At 35.3% G+C, this 19,856-nt stretch overlaps 1 pseudogene; it reads right to left on the bottom strand.

The window, feature by feature from the left end:
* Window positions 1-5,322: 5,322 nt before the first annotated feature.
* Window positions 5,323-19,856, bottom strand: part of LOC108989673 — a 74,717-nt pseudogene continuing 60,183 nt past the window's right edge.

Here is a 19,856-nt window from a genome sequence, read left to right as displayed (position 1 = left end):
AAACTTGGAATCTTATTCAATAGTCTTAATCATTAACATGACCATATGGGTGCTACACAGGTCCCCTTGAGCCGTGTGTCCCTGCCGATTACCGCATCACATAACAGGTTTCTATACCAGCTGTGAGTGCGTTAATACGTACTCCACAGTTGTTGTGGCCCCACGTATTCTACGTGTCACAATTGCTGTGTCTCACGTAGTGTATGCTCCACAGTTGTTGTGGCCCCATGACTTATCTGTTTGTGCCACACTTGCTGTGGACACACGTAACATAATGTGTGGCACCATCGGCGTTAGTGCCTGGCGCGCTCCGGTGACCAGCTAATTAGGCCCCATTCGCAACCTGTTGACTGTACTTCGTCAACCCAGGGAATTTCACACCTATTTAGACACTCCAGCGTGAACAAAGGAGTTCCACTAGGATATTACCCCATCCTAGCGCTTAGGGTCGTGATTGACATGAATGACTTAACTGGCAGACATGACATTTCGTAACGTGACGTAACATGAACGTTACATAAAAGACATAAATCTTGACGTAACATAACGTGACATGAACGTAGGACAACAGACATGACATACTTCGAGACATAAATGTAACAGAGAACATTTCATAACATGTCATACATGTAACATACAACATTTCGTAACATGGCATACCATATAACAGACAACATTTCTTAACATGGCGTAACATGTGACAATGAATATTACATGACAAGAAATACATGTAACAGATGGCATACTTAACTTAACATGACATACTTGCAGTGTATAGCATGTATAGCAATACGTGACAGAATATCTTGTGTAACAGATGAATAATTCATGACAGAATAAATTCTGTGTAATAGATAAATATGAAATGACTTGGCATGGCACATATGATAATATGCATACATACAATTTAGTTCCCTTACTTATCACACATACACATTAAATTGATAGTAAGTTAAAAGCTAACTTACCTCGATCTTCGCGCTTCGAGGCAAAACTCAAGTGCGATCACGGGAAACTGAAAGTAGTGATTTCTAAAAATTAGAACTTAATCACTGACAATTAGGAATATGGAAAAAATATCAACTTAGAGTAAAATGACCATTTTACCCTCTACATGTGGGAAAATGATCATTTTACCCCTAACATAAGGATTTTGCATCCTAACTCCATAAATCACCAAAATTTACATACCTTATGTAAATTTTGTCCTAAGCTCAAAAATCAATTCAGAAAAATTTAAAACTAAACACAACCATCAAAACTCTATATGGCTGAAGCTTACAAGGCTATTTTCTTTGCTTTTTGTTGTAATTCTTTCAAATCTCGAAACTCATGATTAAACCAAAATTTTTCTTCTACCACACTCATAACATATTCTTAAGAACAATCATGTTTTGAATCATGAACAAAATTCATCAAAATCACTAAAACCATACTTGAAACTTTTTGGTTTCTCTTCAAAGTTCAAAACAGAATTTTGTTTCTAACTTGTTTTGATCAACCTCTTGATCCATGACTTATAAAGAAGTGATCTTCAAACCAAAACATCACATGGTTCAAAAAGGTGTCCTAAAACAGATCCAAGCTTCAAACTCAAGATCACATGGGTAAACATCAACCAAAACATAAATTTAGCCAAGAACATCATCACTTTGGCCTAACCGAATATCTCCTTCCATAAAATTTCATATGTTCAAAACTAACATCAAATATCTTCAAAATAACATTCTAACATGTATATAAGATGCTTAGGATCTTCCAATAAAAATATCAAAGCCATTGGAATAAGATTAAACCATAAAAGATTTAAACTTTCTCAAAACAGAAACTGTTTTTCCTCTTCCAGTTTCTAAGTTTCTGGACCTAAGAAAATATTTCACCAAAACTTTTAATCATGCAACAAATCCTCAACCAATAATCATATACACATGTTAACAGTACTCCATAAAAATTTCGGACCAAGATCTATTCATTAGCTTGGTCAAAAACTCCAAAATATAACACACTCTCCAGTTTATCGCCCAGAATGACCTTTCCGGGTTCTAAACAACTTTTGACCAATCAAATGATCTCCAAATGGAACGAATAAGTTATCCACGTAAACTAGACTCCAAAAGAAAGAACTTTCATGAAGGAATCTTGGCGAGAAAACACTTACAAAATCTTCTAAATAGGCGTTCAAAAGAGGTATGAAAAACTGTCCGAGAGTGTCTTTTGTGTTCTATGAAGGAAAAGTGTAAAGGAGAGCTGCTTTTCGTGGGAAGTGGACTGAAGAGCTTCTTACACAAGCTATGTAAAGTGATAGGACTGAATGAATGGTTGAGTGTTGGCCTTTTCTTCTCATAAAAATCAGACCAAGATCTTTTCTCAAGGTGGAGTGTGAGAGTGAAAGAGTGAGGTGGCCCTTTTGCTTTGTCTTTCTAGAACCTTCTAGGACCTTCTTGTACAGATCTGGCCAGCCAAGTGGGGGTACAAAACTTAGCCATGAAGCAATCCTATGGTGACCAAATTCGTGGGCCTTAAAGGGCCTAAACCGAATGGGCCTAAAATTTGGGGTTTAAAGAGGGTTTGGGTTGCTATCAAGCCCAAATCCAATATCACTTGGTCCAATCAATTTTTCAAGGTTAACAAGGTTGGATAATGATGTTCTAATACAAATTTGAAGGATTAATAGCATGTGGAAGTGATTTAATCAAGTGATTAAACACAATACTAGAAATCGGATTAGAAAGGGTTTAGAGGCCAACTTTAGGGTTTTGGGGAAACCGTTTAGGGTTTCGATTTCAACAAAGCTTTTGGGCTTTCAATTGGATTCCCACCATTTAGGGTTTCACTAGGATTGAAAACCTCTTTGATCTGGCACAATTTGGTTCAGCAGATGAAACAAGGTTTTGCTTAAGTGGCATAATCTTATTCACTAAGTGTGGCTAAGATCTTGCCAAGTGTCCAAATAAAACTTCTCTAATCCAATTTGGACATTCCACACTGTGATTTCGAAACACTGCAATTGGTGCGCTTACCGAGGTTACTATTCACTTCGAAAAAGTGAATCATAAACTTAACACTAAAAATTCCTAAATATTCATATTAACCTACAGTGAAAATATTATACCGAAATTCAACCTCGAAGTGCCCCTAAAAATAATTTCACAATTCTCAACAGACGTTTCGTCCGGAATTATGAAAATAGGCTATTGTGCCATAAAATCCTAAATAATCCACCGAGTCTAATGGCGTAGACCATAATGCATTCTGACACTTCTAACCACCTCAAATAAATAAAACTCATATTTCTAGCAGTATAGTGAGTGATAACACTGACTATGTTGACAGACTAAAACCTATGCAATAGGTCGATTCGTAAAAACTTATGGGGTTTTCACGAGAGTCCTAAAGTCAAAAGAAATTCCGCCAATGAATTTCTAGCGGGCTGTTACATTATTTAGGGTGAGATACGTACATTGTGGGTGTTAAATGGGGCATGTAGCGGAAATGGGAAGAGAAAGGGACGAGAGGAGGAGAAAAATAAGAGGAAAAAGAAAAGAAACAACTAACCCAAAAACGACGCCGTTTTCCTTAGTGTGGCTTCTCCTTGGGCCTAGGCTGAGGCTTGTGTTTGGGTGTTATAGAAAAGGGACCTCAAGAGTTTATACATGATTGTATGTTTCCTATTTCAGTATTCATAGAAATTTAGTGTTTTTTTAAATTTAAACAATATTTGACTTATATTGAATACCTAAGCATAACAAAATATATTATTTTTTGATAATATCTTTGTAAAACATCTCCTAAAATTCATTTTTGGTTTTGTAAGATAAAAACTAGGATAAGCAAAAATTCCAATTGAAACATTAAGTTCAACTAAAAAATTTTAACTAAGAAATTATTATTATTTATTTTTGAGAATGCTTTACTTCAGCAATTAGAACATCTATTCTATATTTTTAGATTCTTTAAAATTTAAAAATCTCGGGTTTTGTAATATTTTTTGAATCTGGTGGATTTTATCAATGTATTCATGTGTACAAATGATCAGTTACAAAGCAAATAAGAAAATATCTCATGGAAAAAAAAAATGTTGTAATTGAAGTAGATCCGATAAGAAATTGTGTATACAGTTATAGAGTAGTGAAAATATAAGGATGCCCCCAAGATGAAGTTGGGTAACCCAACACGAATCCAAATGATTTGAACTGGGACGACACATTTAATAATTCTTTCTAATTTGGGCTAATTAATTGACGTGAAACAAATCGAAAGGACCAGACATAAATGGCCACCCCTAGTCAACCCTAGGCTGGGTTTGGATACGCAAAACATCTCATCTTATCTCATCATTATAATTTTTTCAAATTATCATATAAAAATATAATAAACAATTCAACTTTTTCAAATCTCAAAATAAAAATAATACTAAAAAATTATATTTAACAATATTTTATTCAACTTTAAACAAAACATTTCATTTCGTCTCATCTGAACTCTCTATCCAAATCCACTAAGTCTTACAAGTAGAATTCTCATTTTAACTATATGTTCTCGGAGCTTTGTAGACATTGAGAATTAGGGGTGAAAGAAAAAACTGGAAAACCGGTTGAATCAGATCGGATCGAATCAATGAGTTTGGTCTGGTGCGGTATCGGTTCTTAAAAATGAAAATCGGTCCTAAACTGGTGCGATACCGATTTTCATATTTTGAAAACCGATTTAAATTGAACCGGACCGGTATATATATTTTTTTATTTTTTTATAATATATATACTTTTATTATTATTATATATATTATATGTTACATATCTAATTAACATAATATGAAATTCTAATCTTATTATTCAAGTCTATTAATCGTATAACATAAAATTAAAATTAGACACTAATTATACTATTTTAATCTTATTACTCAAGTATATTAATCTCATTAATAAGTTAGACACTACTTATATTATACTACTATAATTGAACATTAAAGAATTAGTAATTGTTAATAATAAATATTAAATTCTCACAATTAAGTTTAGTATTAAAACTATTATAATATTAAACATATATAGTGTCACATGTGTAAATGGTAAACCAAAAAACCGAACTGGATCGGACTGAAACCAGAAAAATCAAAAGTTTCGATTTTGGTGATAAATCGGTCCGCATCGGTTCTTAAATTTCCAAAATCAGTATATACCGGTTCGGTTTCAAAATTTCTTCAAAATTGGACTGAACTAGACCCGTTACACCCCTATTGACAATCATCACCTGCATGCAATATAATAAGCATATAAAAAACATACGTAGGAAGAATAAAAACAAATTAAGATGGCATTAGACTCAATTGTTCTTGCTCAGGAACATCTTCCCTGTCAGACCACAGGTGAGAGCCTCATTAGGTATGTCATTCACATGATGAACACCTTCAGCAAACACAACACCCATACCCATATGCAAATGAGGCTCGATGTGGCAGTGGAAGGCCCACACTCGTGGATTATCTGCCACAAACCTTAAGGCTGTCCATCCGTAAGGGAATATTACTGCAGTATTCCTCAAGGGTGGGTTCTTCAAGTTGAGTTTCTTCTCATCCTTGACTGAGAATTTCCCTTCTCCATAGTCCAACACCCAGAAATCATGACCATGCAAATGCCAGGGGTGTATTTCGCTAACATTTGCGCTCAATGCATTGGCATTTTGAAGTATCACATCGACTGTGGTATTGAAACTTAGTAAGTAAACCCCACTGCCACTAGTTGAAACCCACCTCAACCCATCTCAATTCATCTCATCTCATCATTACAACTTTCTCAAGTTTTCACACAAAATATAATAAACAATTCAACTTTTTCAAATCCCAAAACAACTTTCCCAAATTCACACACAAAATATGATAAATAATTCAACTTTTATTTTACTATTCACAAACCATCTCAACTCATCTCTGAATCCAAACCCCTCTAGGGTTTGTAGGTGGACTCATGACGTCGTACTTTTCATCAAAGTTCTCCGGCAGGCTATTTCTATCGAAAGCATTTTTCAGGCCATATTTTATGGAGCCTAGATAAGGAGTGGGTGGTAATGCTAAGGAGACATTATTTATAGCCCACTTGGTATACCCATTGATCTAATACCCTGTATTTTTTTGTGTATTTTATTTTTAGTGAATGATTATTTAAATTAATTTAAATATCATTTTTCTTGTTTTAAAATTTATCGGATTTCTCGTTGGATTTATTTTATAATTCTTAAGTTGTGAAATTTATTTTGATGTGCTTTCGTGATATTAATTATTGTTTGCATTTAAATTTGCTTTTTGCCTTAATGAATAATTTGATTGTTGGACTTTAATTATTTTATTTTATTTTATTAATATTGAGTTGCAGTGTTTTTTAATTGTTTTTATTTATTTTTATTGTGTTTTTTTTCTTCTTTTTTTGTTGGACCCTTCTATTTTCGGACTGGGCTTGTTTGAGTGTATTTTATTTTTCTTTTGAGCCCAACCCGTGAGCTTTCAACCAAGCCCATGAAGCCAGGAACCACTTGACGTTCCATGTTTGGTGACATGCACGTACGTGATCTTCGCATCTAGGGTTTTCAGCAGCCGCCCACTAATATACATTTTCATCTTATACCTTTGGAAAATTGCCCTATATCGCTGCAACCAGCTGCAAGAACCACCCAGCCCCTCCTAGTTCGATGCCAACCTCCATCTCCACGTAAAACCGACGCCCATCCTTCCACCGTAAACAGCCATCACCTATGTGACGCCCCCAAATTCCGCTTGGGATCGGACGGACATTTGAAGCGTCGAGACATGCAACACAAGGTTACCTGCCCCCGTTCATGACATATAAGATGCAATATTCCTAACGTGCATCTAGCATTATGCAATATTCGCAGCGGATAATTTTTCTTTTTAGCAATACTATGCACCAAACTGAAATATCCCAAATACTTAAAACATTCTTCATACATAATGACATACTCAAAAACTGATATCACAACACTAGTCCGAAATGGTTGTGATCAAAAGAGTGATGGAGATTGAACTCCACAAATACAAGTAGTAATCTGAGGTAACTACTGTACGAACACCTACATCGCATCGTCGCTTAGGTGACCGTTTCCAGTTGGTCGATTCCCGATTCTCCTTCAGATCCTGTAAAAGATCTACCATTCGGGGGAATGGTAGTTGGGACTACCACAGTGAGATTTGATTACAAATCTCAGCAAGTTAACAGGAAACTTCCACACAGGTTAATGATGCATGCATGGCAGTAAAAGCATGAATGCATAATCAAATCATAAGTAATCATAGCATAACTTGACATACAACATAACATAACTGGCATAACTTAAACTGAAACTGAAGCTTAGCATGAACGTGACTTGAAACATAACATGAATGTGAGCTTGGAACATAACATGGACTTGAAACATAGCATGAACGTGAACATGCATAATTTGAACTTGAACTTGAGCATGACATAACATAAATGTGAACTTGGAACATAACGTAAACGTGAACATAACATAACATGAACTTGGAACATAACGTGAACGTGAATATAACATAACATGAACTTGAAACATATTCTTGTCTCATGGGATTACCATGATTGCGTGAACGTAAACTTGAACGTAACATAACGTGAAACATGACTTGAACTTGGAATCTTATTCAATAGTCTTAATCATTAACATGACCATATGGGTGCTACACAGGTCCCCTTGAGCCGTGTGTCCCTGCCGATTACCGCATCACATCACAGGTTTCTATACCAGCTGTGAGTGCGTTAATACGTACTCCACAGTTGTTGTGGCCCCACGTATTCTACGTGTCACAATTGCTGTGTCTCACGTAGTGTATGCTCCACAGTTGTTGTGGCCCCATACTTCATGCTCCACAGTTGTTGTGGCCCCATGACTTATCTGTTTGTGCCACACTTGCTGTGGACACACGTAACATAATGTGTGGCACCATCGGCGTTAGTGCCTGGCGCGCTCCGGTGACCAACTAATTAGGCCCCATTCGCAACCTGTTGACTGTACTTCGTCAACCCAGGGAATTTCACACCTATTTAGACACTCCAGCGTGAACAAAGGAGTTCCACTAGGATATTACCCCATCCTAGCGCTTAGGGTCGTGATTGACATGAATGACTTAACTGGCAGACATGACATTTCGTAACGTGACGTAACATGAACGTGACATAAAAGACAGAAATCTTGACGTAACATAACGTGACATGAACGTAGGACAACAGACATGACATACTTCGAGACATAAATGTAACAGAGAACATTTCATAACATGTCATACATGTAACATACAACATTTCGTAACATGGCATACCATATAACAGACAACATTTCTTAACATGGCGTAACATGTGACAATGAATATTACATGACAAGAAATACATGTAACAGATGGCATACTTAACTTAACATGACATACTTGCAGTGTATAGCATGTATAGCAATACGTGACAGAATATCTTGTGTAACAGATGAATAATTCATGACAGAATAAATTCTGTGTAATAGATAAATATGAAATGACTTGGCATGGCACATATGATAATATGCATACATACAATTTAGTTCCCTTACTTATCACACATACACATTAAATTGATAGTAAGTTAAAAGCTAACTTACCTCGATCTTCGCGCTTCGAGGCAAAACTCAAGTGCGATCACGGGAAACTGAAAGTAGTGATTTCTAAAAATTAGAACTTAATCACTGACAATTAGGAATATGGAAAAAATATCAACTTAGAGTAAAATTACCATTTTACCCTCTACATGTGGGAAAATGACCATTTTACCCCTAACATAAGGATTTTGCATCCTAACTCCATAAATCACCAAAATTTACATACCTTATGTAAATTTTGTCCTAAGCTCAAAAATCAATTCAGAAAAATTTAAAACTAAACACAACCATCAAAACTCTATATGGCCGAAGCTTACAAGGCTATTTTCTTTGCTTTTTGTTGTAATTCTTTCAAATCTCGAAACTCATGATTAAACCAAAATTTTTCTTCTACCACACTCATAACATATTCTTAAGAACAATCATGTTTTGAATCATGAACAAAAGTCATCAAAATCACTAAAACCATACTTGAAACTTTTTGGTTTCTCTTCAAAGTTCAAAACAGAATTTTGTTTCTAACTTGTTTTGATCAACCTCTTGATCCATGACTTATAAAGAAGTGATCTTCAAACCAAAACATCACATGATTCAAAAATGTGTCATAAAACAGATCCAAGCTTCAAACTCAAGATCACATGGGTAAACATCAACCAAAACATAAATTTAGCCAAGAACATCATCACTTTGGCCTAACCGAATATCTCCTTGCATAAAATTTCATATGTTCGAAACTAACTTCAAATATCTTCAAAATAACATTCTAACATGTATATAAGATGCTTAGGATCTTCCAATAAAAATATCAAAGCCATTGGAATAAGATTAAACCATAAAAGATTTAAACTTTCTCAAAACAGAAACTGTTTTTCCTCTTCCAGTTTCTAAGTTTCTAGACCTAAGAAAATATTTCACCAAAACTTTTAATCATGCAACAAATCCTCAACCAATAATCATATACACATGTTAACAGTACTCCATAAAAATTTCGGACCAAGATCTATTCATTAGCTTGGTCAAAAACTCCAAAATATAACACACTCTCCAGTTTATTGCCCAGAATAACCTTTCTGGGGTCTAAATAACTTTTTACCAATCAAATGATCTCCAAATGGAACAAATAAGATATCCACGTAAGCTAGACTCCAAAAGAAACAACTTTCATGAAGGAAACATTGCGAGGAAACACTTACAAAAGCTTCGAAACAGGCATTCAAAAGAGGTACGAAAAACTGTCCGAGAGTGTCTTTTGTGTTCTATGAAGGAAAAGTGTAAAGGAGAGCTGCTTTTCGTGGGAAGTGGACTGAAGAGCTTCTTACACAAGCTATGTAAAGTGATAGGACTGAATGAATGGTTGAGTGTTGGCCTTTTCTTCTCATAAAAATCAGACCAAGATCTTTTCTCAAGGTGGAGTGTGAGAGTGAAAGAGTGAGGTGGCCCTTTTGCTTTGTCTTTCTAGAACCTTCTAGGACCTTCTTGTACAGATCTGGCCAGCCAAGTGGGGGTACAAAACTTAGCCATGAAGCAATCCTATGGTGACCAAATTCGTGGGCCTTAAGGGCCTAAACCGAATGGGCCTAAAATTTGGGGTTTAAAGAGGGTTTGGGTTGCTATCAAGCCCAAATCCAATATCACTTGGTCCAATCAATTTTTCAAGGTTAACAAGGTTGGATAATGATGTTCTAACACAAATTTGAAGGATTAATAGCATGTGGAAGTGATTTAATCAAGTGATTAAACACAATGCTAGAAATCGGATTAGAAAGGGTTTAGAGGCCAACTTTAGGGTTTTGGGGAAACCGTTTAGGGTTTCGATTTCAACAAAACTTTTGGGCTTTCAATTGGATTCCCACCATTTAGGGTTTCACTAGGATTGAAAACCTCTTTGGTCTGGCACAATTTGGTTGAGCAGATGAAACAAGGTTTTGCTTAAGTGGCATGATCTCACACCTTGATTCCTTCAAATCCAACAAACATTCCTCATGGTGCCAAGTGTCTAATATTATTCACTAAGTGTGGCTAAGATCTTGCCAAGTGTCCAAATAAAACTTCTCTAATCCAATTTGGACATTCCACACTGTGATTTCGAAACACTGCAATTGGTGCGCTTACCGAGGTTACTATTCACTTCGAAAAAGTGAATCATAAACTTAGTACTAAAAATTCCTAAATATTCATATTAACCTACAGTGAAAATCTTTTACCGAAATTCAATCTCGAAGTGCCCCTAAAAATAATTTCACAATTCTCAACAGACGTTTCGTCCGGAATTATGAAAATAGGCTATTGTGCCATAAAATCCTAAATAATCCACCGAGTCTAATGGCGTAGACCATAATGCATTCTGACACTTCTAACCACCTCAAATAAATAAAACTCATATTTCTAGCAGCATAGTGAGTGATAACACTGACTATGTTGACAGACTAAAACTTATGCAATAGGTCGATTCGTAAAAACTTATGGGGTTTTCACGAGAGTCCTAAAGTCAAAAGAAATTCCGCCAATGAATTTCTAGCGGGCTGTTACAACCTAGGCTCAAAACCTCATCGTGCGCCACCACCTCCTTCATGGCCTCAGCTGCTGCCACCAGCGTCCACCCAATCAACAACAAACCGAGCACACCTCCTCCTTTCCACAACTCAGCCGTGGAGGGTGCACCCTTGCAGAAACCGTAAGTCATGTCTTCGTGTGATAGCCCCACCGCCCAGCCCGTTGGCAAACTGTGAACCCCATGTAGCCCCGCCGATGCCTCTGCTTTACGACCCCCTTAGCGCCATCCTTGCACCACCACCGTCGCACCCCTTCTCAGCCACCATGATACAACTCCCACTGCCCAGCCACCCTGCCTCCTCCACGGTCAAACAAACACCGAAGAAACCTCTGTTTTAGTCCCTAAAAACAGAGCAAATTTTGTTTCTACTTGCAGTTGTTCGACGCCAACTAGCCTAGCAACGCCGCCGCCAACCTCTTCCACGTCATCGCCACCACACAGAGAGTATCGTTGGGCGTTGCACTCCATCCAAGTTCATCGCTCTCCTCTCGTTAAGCTACCCCCTGAACTCAACTCTCCTCTCTGTTTGCTCTCCCTCATCTCTCTCTCTCTCTCTCTCTCTCTCGCTCTCTCTCTCTCTCTCTCTTAGTGTTATTTCAAGTCACCAACCACCCAGTACCTCCCCAATCCACTGTCACGAGCTTCCCTCTGGTGAGCAAGGATCCGCCACATGTCTCCCTTCCCTGATGGTAAGCTTTCAAACTAGGATAGTTTTCACCCATAAAGCCTTACGTAGGAAGAAGAATAATTTTGAGATTTTATTACAGTTTTGCCCCTTAGTATGATGTTTTCTGATATGTGGTTTCGTGGTTTTAGTTTAATGGGTTTATGTTTTATTGGGCTTGGTTTTTATTATACATAAAGAAAAAAAAATGATTATATTGTTAATTTGAACTATTTAGTTTTCAATTGAACTCATTTGTTTAAGTTGGCCTTATTTTATGGGATTTTTAAGTAGCCACAGTATTCTATTAATCTATAATACGTTATGGGTACTTTAGTATTTTAACATGTTATTAAGTAAAGATTTATTTTAAGAGTAAATAATATTGGAGTAATGTTGTTTTTACACTTTAGATATGATTTAGTCTATTTAAAAAATAGTTATGGTTTATTTTAAAATATTTTGGGATAATAATATTATCCATTATTAAACTTTATAGTTGGTTTTCAATAATAAATAGGTCTGACTTTTAAATTTTTTTGTCATAGTTATTAAATCAACAGTGATGATTTTAGAAAGTGATGTTTTGAAATTTTAGGTTTTGAGGAATTTAATAGGTTATTTTAGAAGCGTAGGATTGAATATCGAAATATGAGATTAATTGAAAATTTACGAGAATTATGTGATTATTTTATAGGTGACGATTAATTATTATTCGACATTTTGAGGAAAATTTTGAAAAAACTAAGAAGTCCAGGTAAGCAGGGTTCCTATGCTAGACTTTGTATTAAATAAAATGAACTGAGATCCTTTTTGGAAAATGTGCATGTTTTGCTATGAAAAGAAATCTGAAAACAACCTCAGATATTTGTTCTACATTATTCATGAGATTCTGTTTAAGAAAAAAGTATTTTCTGTCATGACTGGTGTAGACATGAACTTATTTTTGACATTCTGTTTCTGAACTTTGAAAAAGAGGGCGAATATGAAATTTTGTGTATAAGTTATGTTTTTGTGATCTGATTATGTTCAGTACTCTGTGTTGATAAGATGTGGCACCTGAAAAACCTTTGGCATGACTTTCTGATTTTGTTCTGACTTTGATTCTGATTCTGATATGGTGATTCTGATTCTGTTTTGCTCTGATATGTGGCCTTGTCACGGGATATAATAGTGACCTCTGACCCTGTCACGGGATACAATAGTGACTTTTGGCCCTGTCACGGGATACAATAGTGACCTCTGGCCCTGTCATGAGATATAATAGTGACCTCTGGCCCTGTCACGGGATACAATAGTGACATCTGGCCCTGTCACGGGATATAATAGTGACCTCTGGCCCTGTAGCGGGACATAATAGTGACCTTTGGCCCTATCACGGGATACAATAGTGACCTCTGGCCCGCCACGGGATATAATAGTGCTTTTCTATTTTGAGTGCAATTGGTTTGGTAACATGGTGATTTATGTTCTGCTTGGCTTTCCGCAGGATGCACAACCCTACCACAGGGGTTAAACATGGTCTCTGTTCTAATACGATGCTCTGATATGATATGATAAGACGAATATGTTCAGTCATGTTGTGCCAAATGAGTCTTTGAATATGAAAAGTTGGTTTCTGAATATGAAATGTTTGAAAAGTCGCTCTGATTTTCTGATAATATGTATTTTTTAGATTTGCATATTGATACTGAAATGTTTTGTTTTTGCATTCTGAACTCTGTGAAAATGCTCATGTTTATATACTAGTATATGTCCTCTGCTTATCGAGTTGTTGATAACTCACCCCTTATCTCCATATATTTTTCAGATGATTTTGAATAGTCCAGCTAAGGATCAGGATTATGGAGCATCGGTAAGATGATTATTTAAGCATAGTGGATTACTCATAGAAGATTTCTGAAAAGTGACGGATTTTATTAAGAAATTTTGTAGTTTTCTGATGACGTTATATTTTGGAGTCTATAAATATTATGATGAAATGTGAGTTTTAAGTTATAGGGAGTAACTCTTCGATCCCTGCGGGAACGTGGCATTACAATTGATCTTATTTTGAGTGTTGAGCAGAATGATCCGACGTTCATAACTTTTAGGAGGTTTTGAAGACCCCATCAGAGCAAAAATCTTTTCAGAGAAGGCCTTGCTATGGCTATAATCATTCAATCGAGAAGTCACCAGTGGTGGAGAAGTTGGGAGCTTTGATGCAAAAGTTGGCTTGTAATTCAGAATGGCAAGGCCAGGAGGAGTCTCGGGAAGCCTTCCTCTTACACCTACAGAGAGCCAGTAATTCTTGGAAGGGTCTTGGTCTATGGTTATCAGGACTGAGTAGCTTTCGCCAGAGTATATGTCCAAGTCGTCCACCGAAAACAGTTGCAGATAGTTCCCGTCAGCTTCCACCACCACCATTTTGTGATTCTAAAAGAAAACAAACATGTAGTAATGATCACAGATTATTCGAAGTGGATAAATTTACAAGTTGACTCAAAAAAGATTGCAAGGCTGGCTAAGAAAGTATAGCAATTGTCTTGACGGGTGACTAATATATATATATGATGATGTTATAATATAATCAAAAGAAAAATTATACTCAGCAGTCCTATACCACATACTTATTGAGTAGATCAAGAACTCTAAATTTAAATTTCCATCTTTGCATGAATTTATTCTCTTAGATATATAAGTGGTAATGTAATATAGTATCGGGGCATATGTCCCAATTTAAAACCTAATTTCACACTCTACCATACTTAATTAATTAAGGGTACATTTGGATTCCAAACTCATCTCAACTATTCCAAGACAAAATATAATAAATAATTCAACTTTTTCAAATCCCAAAATAATAATAATATTAAAAATAATATTCTAACAATATTTTATTCAATTTTTAACTTTCATCTCAACTCAATTCAACTCAGTTTAAAAGAGTCTGATTTACATGTTTTTGGGATAAATTATGATGACAATATGCATCTATAAAGTATATTAGTCTCGAGTTAGAAACCCCGAATACTCCATACTTTATCTCGTTTTGAGCCCACTTATTGAAAGAGATAGTATGATCATCTACATATTTTTTAGACAAGCCATGATTTAATGATGAATATTGAAGTCACACATAAATTAAGGCATTGTTTGGGTAATGAGGTATTCTCAAAATTTATCATAATTTCATTCACAAACATCACTCAAACAAAAAATATTCTTTGGTTGAAGATTTCAATTTCAAATTTTCAATTTTTTCATCTAATCATTATCTAATTTTCAAACACAAAATTCAATATAATTTTCTTAAACTTTCAAATAAAACACAAAAACAATATAACTTTTTCAATTTTCAAAATGAAAATTATATTAAAAAAATTATATTCAAACAATTTTTTAACTTTATAATATTTTTATTTAGGTTTTTTTCTCTTATTTTCCAAAATCTAATAAATTATCTTAACTCAAGCTATTTCACTACTATTTATAAATCATTTCACTACTATTCACAAAATTCTGAGATATTCTAAGGGCTAGTTTGGACACTAAGGTATTCTCAGATATCATGAAATATTTAAAATATCACTCAAACAAAAAACACTTTTCAATTTCAAATTTTAACTTTTCATCTAATGATTACAACTTTTCAAACTTTCAAACAAAATACAAAAAGTAATACAACATTTTCAAATATCATAACAAAACTAATATTAAAAAATAATATTCAAATAATTTTTTAAGTTCATAATATTTTTATTCAACTATTTCTCTCTCATTTTTCAAAATCCAATAAAACCTGATTATAACTCAAATTATTTCACTACCATTCACAAACTATTTCATTACTATTTACAAATATTCTAAATATCCAGACAAACCCTAACTCTATCCCATATGTTTGTGGGCAAGGAAAGATCCGAGCTTAACAATTTAACCTAAACTAATGGTATGGTGGATGTATGATCTTCATAGGAATGGATCGATCTAGTGATGGACAAGTCGTAGAGCAGGTATGCATACACCAAAATGGTCCAGATGTATCACACAAACCATGTTCAACAGATAAAGTGCATTTCAGAGTCAAACAGATAGGATTTATGTAATAGCCCACTAGAAATTCACTAGTGGAATCTCTATTGACTTTAGAAATCTCGTGAAAACCCTATAAGTTTTTACGAATCGACCAATCGGGCAGGTTTTAGTCTGTTAACATAATCAGTGTTATCACTCACTATGGTGCTAGAATATGAGTTTAATTATTTGTGGTAGTTAAAAGTGTCAGAATGTGTTATGATCTAAACCATTTGACTAAATTGATTATTTAGGATTTTAAGGAGTATTGCTAATTTTGACAATTTCGGACGAAACACCTATTCAAAATTGTGAAATTATTTTTAGGGGCACTTCAGGGTTGAATTTCGGTAAACAATTTTCACTATAGGTTAACATGAATATTTAGGCTTTTTCAGTACTAAGTTTATTATGCATTACTTTGGAGTGAATAATAACCTCGATAAGCACACCCAGTGTAGTGTTTTTAAAATCATAGTGTGAAATGTCTAAATTAGGTTAGAGAAGTTTTATTTGGACACTTGGTAAGATCTTAGCCACACATAGTGACTAGTATTAGACACTTGACACCATGAGAAACCATTAGATGGATTTGTGAAGGAAGTCAAGGTGTGAGATCATGCCACTTAAGCAAATCTCTGTTTCATCCGATCAACTAATTTGTGCCAGACCAAAGAAGATTTCAATCCTAGCAAAACCCGAGATGGTTGGGATCCAATTGAAGCCCCAAAAGCTTGGTTGAAACTGAAACCCTAAACGGTTTCCCAAACCCTAAACTTGTCCTTCAAACCCTTTCTAACCCGATTTCTAGCATTGTGTTTAATCACTTGATTAAATTCCTTCCACATGCTATTAATTAATCAAATCCTTGTTATGACATCATTATCCAACCTTTGAAACCATGGAAAATTTGATTGGGCCAAGAAAAATTGGTTTTGGGCTTGATAGCATCTCAAACCCTAACCAAACCCTCATTAAACCCCAAATTAAAGCCCACTTGGTTGGGGCCCACCAAGGCCCACGAAATTGGCCACCTTGGCAAAGCTTCTTGGAGAAGTTTCCTCCCCCACATAGCAGACCATCTACTGCCATTGGCTACACCCAATAGTGCCTTGATGTGAAGAAGAAATCCACTCCATCAACTTCCATCTCTCACAGTTGCTGCAGGCAGTCCTTGCCCCTCATTATTCTCCACTTTATGTCACATAGCCAACTCCAATCAAGGGTCTTTCAAACCCATGACTTCCCCCTCTAGGAGTCCAAAGTCGTGCAAGACACACTTCTCTTCATTTTATCACTTATTTCTGTCGTTCATAGAGAGAAACCCAAAAGAGCTCTCTCGGGCAGATTTCGGGGTCTTTTTGCATGGCCATTCTCCACCCATTATATGTATTTTCTCACGATGACTCCTTCATAACATTTGTTCTTCTTTGAGTCTAGTTTCCATGAATATATTATTAGTCTCATTCCATGCTCATTTGGTCCATCAAAAGTATTTTTGAAATGTTTGACCAAGCTAATGGACATATTTTGGTCCGAATATTTTATGGAGTGTTGTTAGCATGTGTTTATGAATGTTTATTGAGGTTTTTTTGCATGAATAAAGCATTTGGTGATAGATTTCCTTAGATTTAGAAACTTGAAAACTGAAAGTGGAAAAACAGTTTTTGTTTTGTGAAAATTTAAATATTTCGTGGTTTAATCTTATTCCAAAGGCTTTGCTATTTTTATATGATGATCCTAAGCCTCTTATATACATGTTAGGATTTTATTTCAAAGATATTTAGTATTTATTTTAAAGATATGATTTTCTATGTAAGAGGATTTCGGTTTGCCTAAGATTTGATGTTTTTGGGTTGGATCCATGTTTTGTTGAATTGTAGCCATGTGATTTTAAGTTTGATGGTTGGATCTTCTTTAGGACACATTTTTTAAACCATGAGATGTTTTAGTTTGAAGATCAAATCTCTTTAAGCCATGGACCAAGAGATTGATCAAAGTTAGTTGAGAGAAAAGTTTCTGTTTTTGGACTAAGTATAAAACCAAACACTCCAAGTATTGTTTTGTGATTTTGGTGACTTTTGTTTGATGATTTAAATCAAGGTTGATCTTAGGATGATGTTATGAACATGTTAGAAGTAAGATTTGATTTTTTGGAATTCTTGGAGATGTTTTTATTAAGGTCAAAACTTGTGATTTAAGGGTTTACTTTATGTTAAAAAGTTTGGGTCTTTTTACAAAAAGTTTGGTGTTGATGATTAGCTTTTCTTAATGGATATTTTTTAAGTGTATTTTTAAACTTAGGATAGGAAGATCCTTGTTACAAAATTTTGGTTTAATCATGGGTTTTGAAGATGGAAGAAATTGCAACCAAAATCAAGAGAAATTACCTATGACTGTTTCGGCCATTTTGAGTTTTCCATAGTTGTGAATGGTTTTATTCTGAGTTAATATTTGAGCCTAGGACAAACTTTACATGAGGAATGTAAATTTTTGTCATTTTTTGAGTTAGGATGTGAAATAATTAAGTTAGGGGTAAAATAGTCATTTTTCCACATGTAGAGGGTAAAATGGTCATTTTACTCTAAGTTGTCCCTTTTTACTTTTCTAATTGTTCGTAATTAAATGTCTAACTTTTAGAATACCTCTTATAGTTCCTCGTGTTTCGCGCTTTACTCTCGTAGAACGTGACGATCGAGATAAGTTAGCTCTTAACTTACTATCAGTTTACTATGTATGTGTGATGGATAAGGGAACTACAATTTAAGTTCGTATGATGTTATATATGTCATGTCATGTCATGCCATGCCATCACATGTTTATCTATTACACAAATTATTCTGTTATGAAATATTTATCTGTTACACAATATATTCTGTCTCATGTTACTTTTTATTGCAAGTATGTCACATTACGTATGCTTTATGTTACATTAATGTCATGTCATGTAATATTCACTGTCACATGTTATGCAATATTACGAAATGTTGTCTGTTACATGTTATGTCATATCACGAAATATTATCTGTTACATGTATGCCATGTTATGAAATGTTGTTTATTACATTTTATGTCATGTCTGTCGTCTTACGTTCATGTCACGTTACGCTACGTCAGGACTTTTGCCGTTTATGTCACGTTCATGGCACGTCATGTTACGAATTGTCATGTATTCTAGTTAAGTTATTTATGTCAATTACGATCCTAAGCGCTAGGATGGGGTAATATCCTAGTAGAACTCCTTTGTTCACGATGGAGTGTCTAAATAGGTGTGAAATTCGCTCGGTTGATGAAATACAGTCAATAGGTTGCGAATGGGGCGTAACTAGCTGGTTACCGGAGCGCGCCAGGCACTAACTCCGATGGAGCCACACCGTATGTTACGTGTGTCCACAGCAAGTGTGGCACAAACAATTCATGGGGCCATAACAACTGTGGAGCATACATTACGTGAGACACAACAATTGTGACACGTAGAATACGTGAGGTCACAACAATTGTGGAGTGCGTATTAACGCACTCACAGCTGGTATAGACACCTGTGTTGTGATGCGGTAATCGGCAGGGACACACGGCTCAAGGGGACCCGTGTAGCACCCGTATGATCACTTTTTTAATTAAGTCTACTGAGCAAGATTCCAAGTTCATGTATTTCACGTTCAAGTCATGTTTCATGTTATGTTATGTTCAAGTTGACGTTCATGTCAAGTTTCAAGTTTATGTCACGTCAAGCTAAGTTTCAGTTTCAGTTCAAGTTATGTAAACTCATGCCATGTTATGTCAAGTCACGTTATGCTTATTATTTCATGCCATGTTATGTCAAGTCATGTTATGCTTATTATTTCATGCCATGTTATGTCAAGTTATGTTATGTTTACTATTGATTTTGATTGTGCATTCATGCCTTTATTGTCATGCATGCATCATTAACTTGTG

Source organism: Juglans regia, chromosome 14 (genome assembly GCF_001411555.2).
Source record: "Juglans regia cultivar Chandler chromosome 14, Walnut 2.0, whole genome shotgun sequence".
Taxonomy (NCBI): domain Eukaryota; kingdom Viridiplantae; phylum Streptophyta; class Magnoliopsida; order Fagales; family Juglandaceae; genus Juglans; species Juglans regia.
Note: the sequence above shows the minus strand (reverse complement) of the source record. Positions and strands in the feature narration are given on the sequence as shown.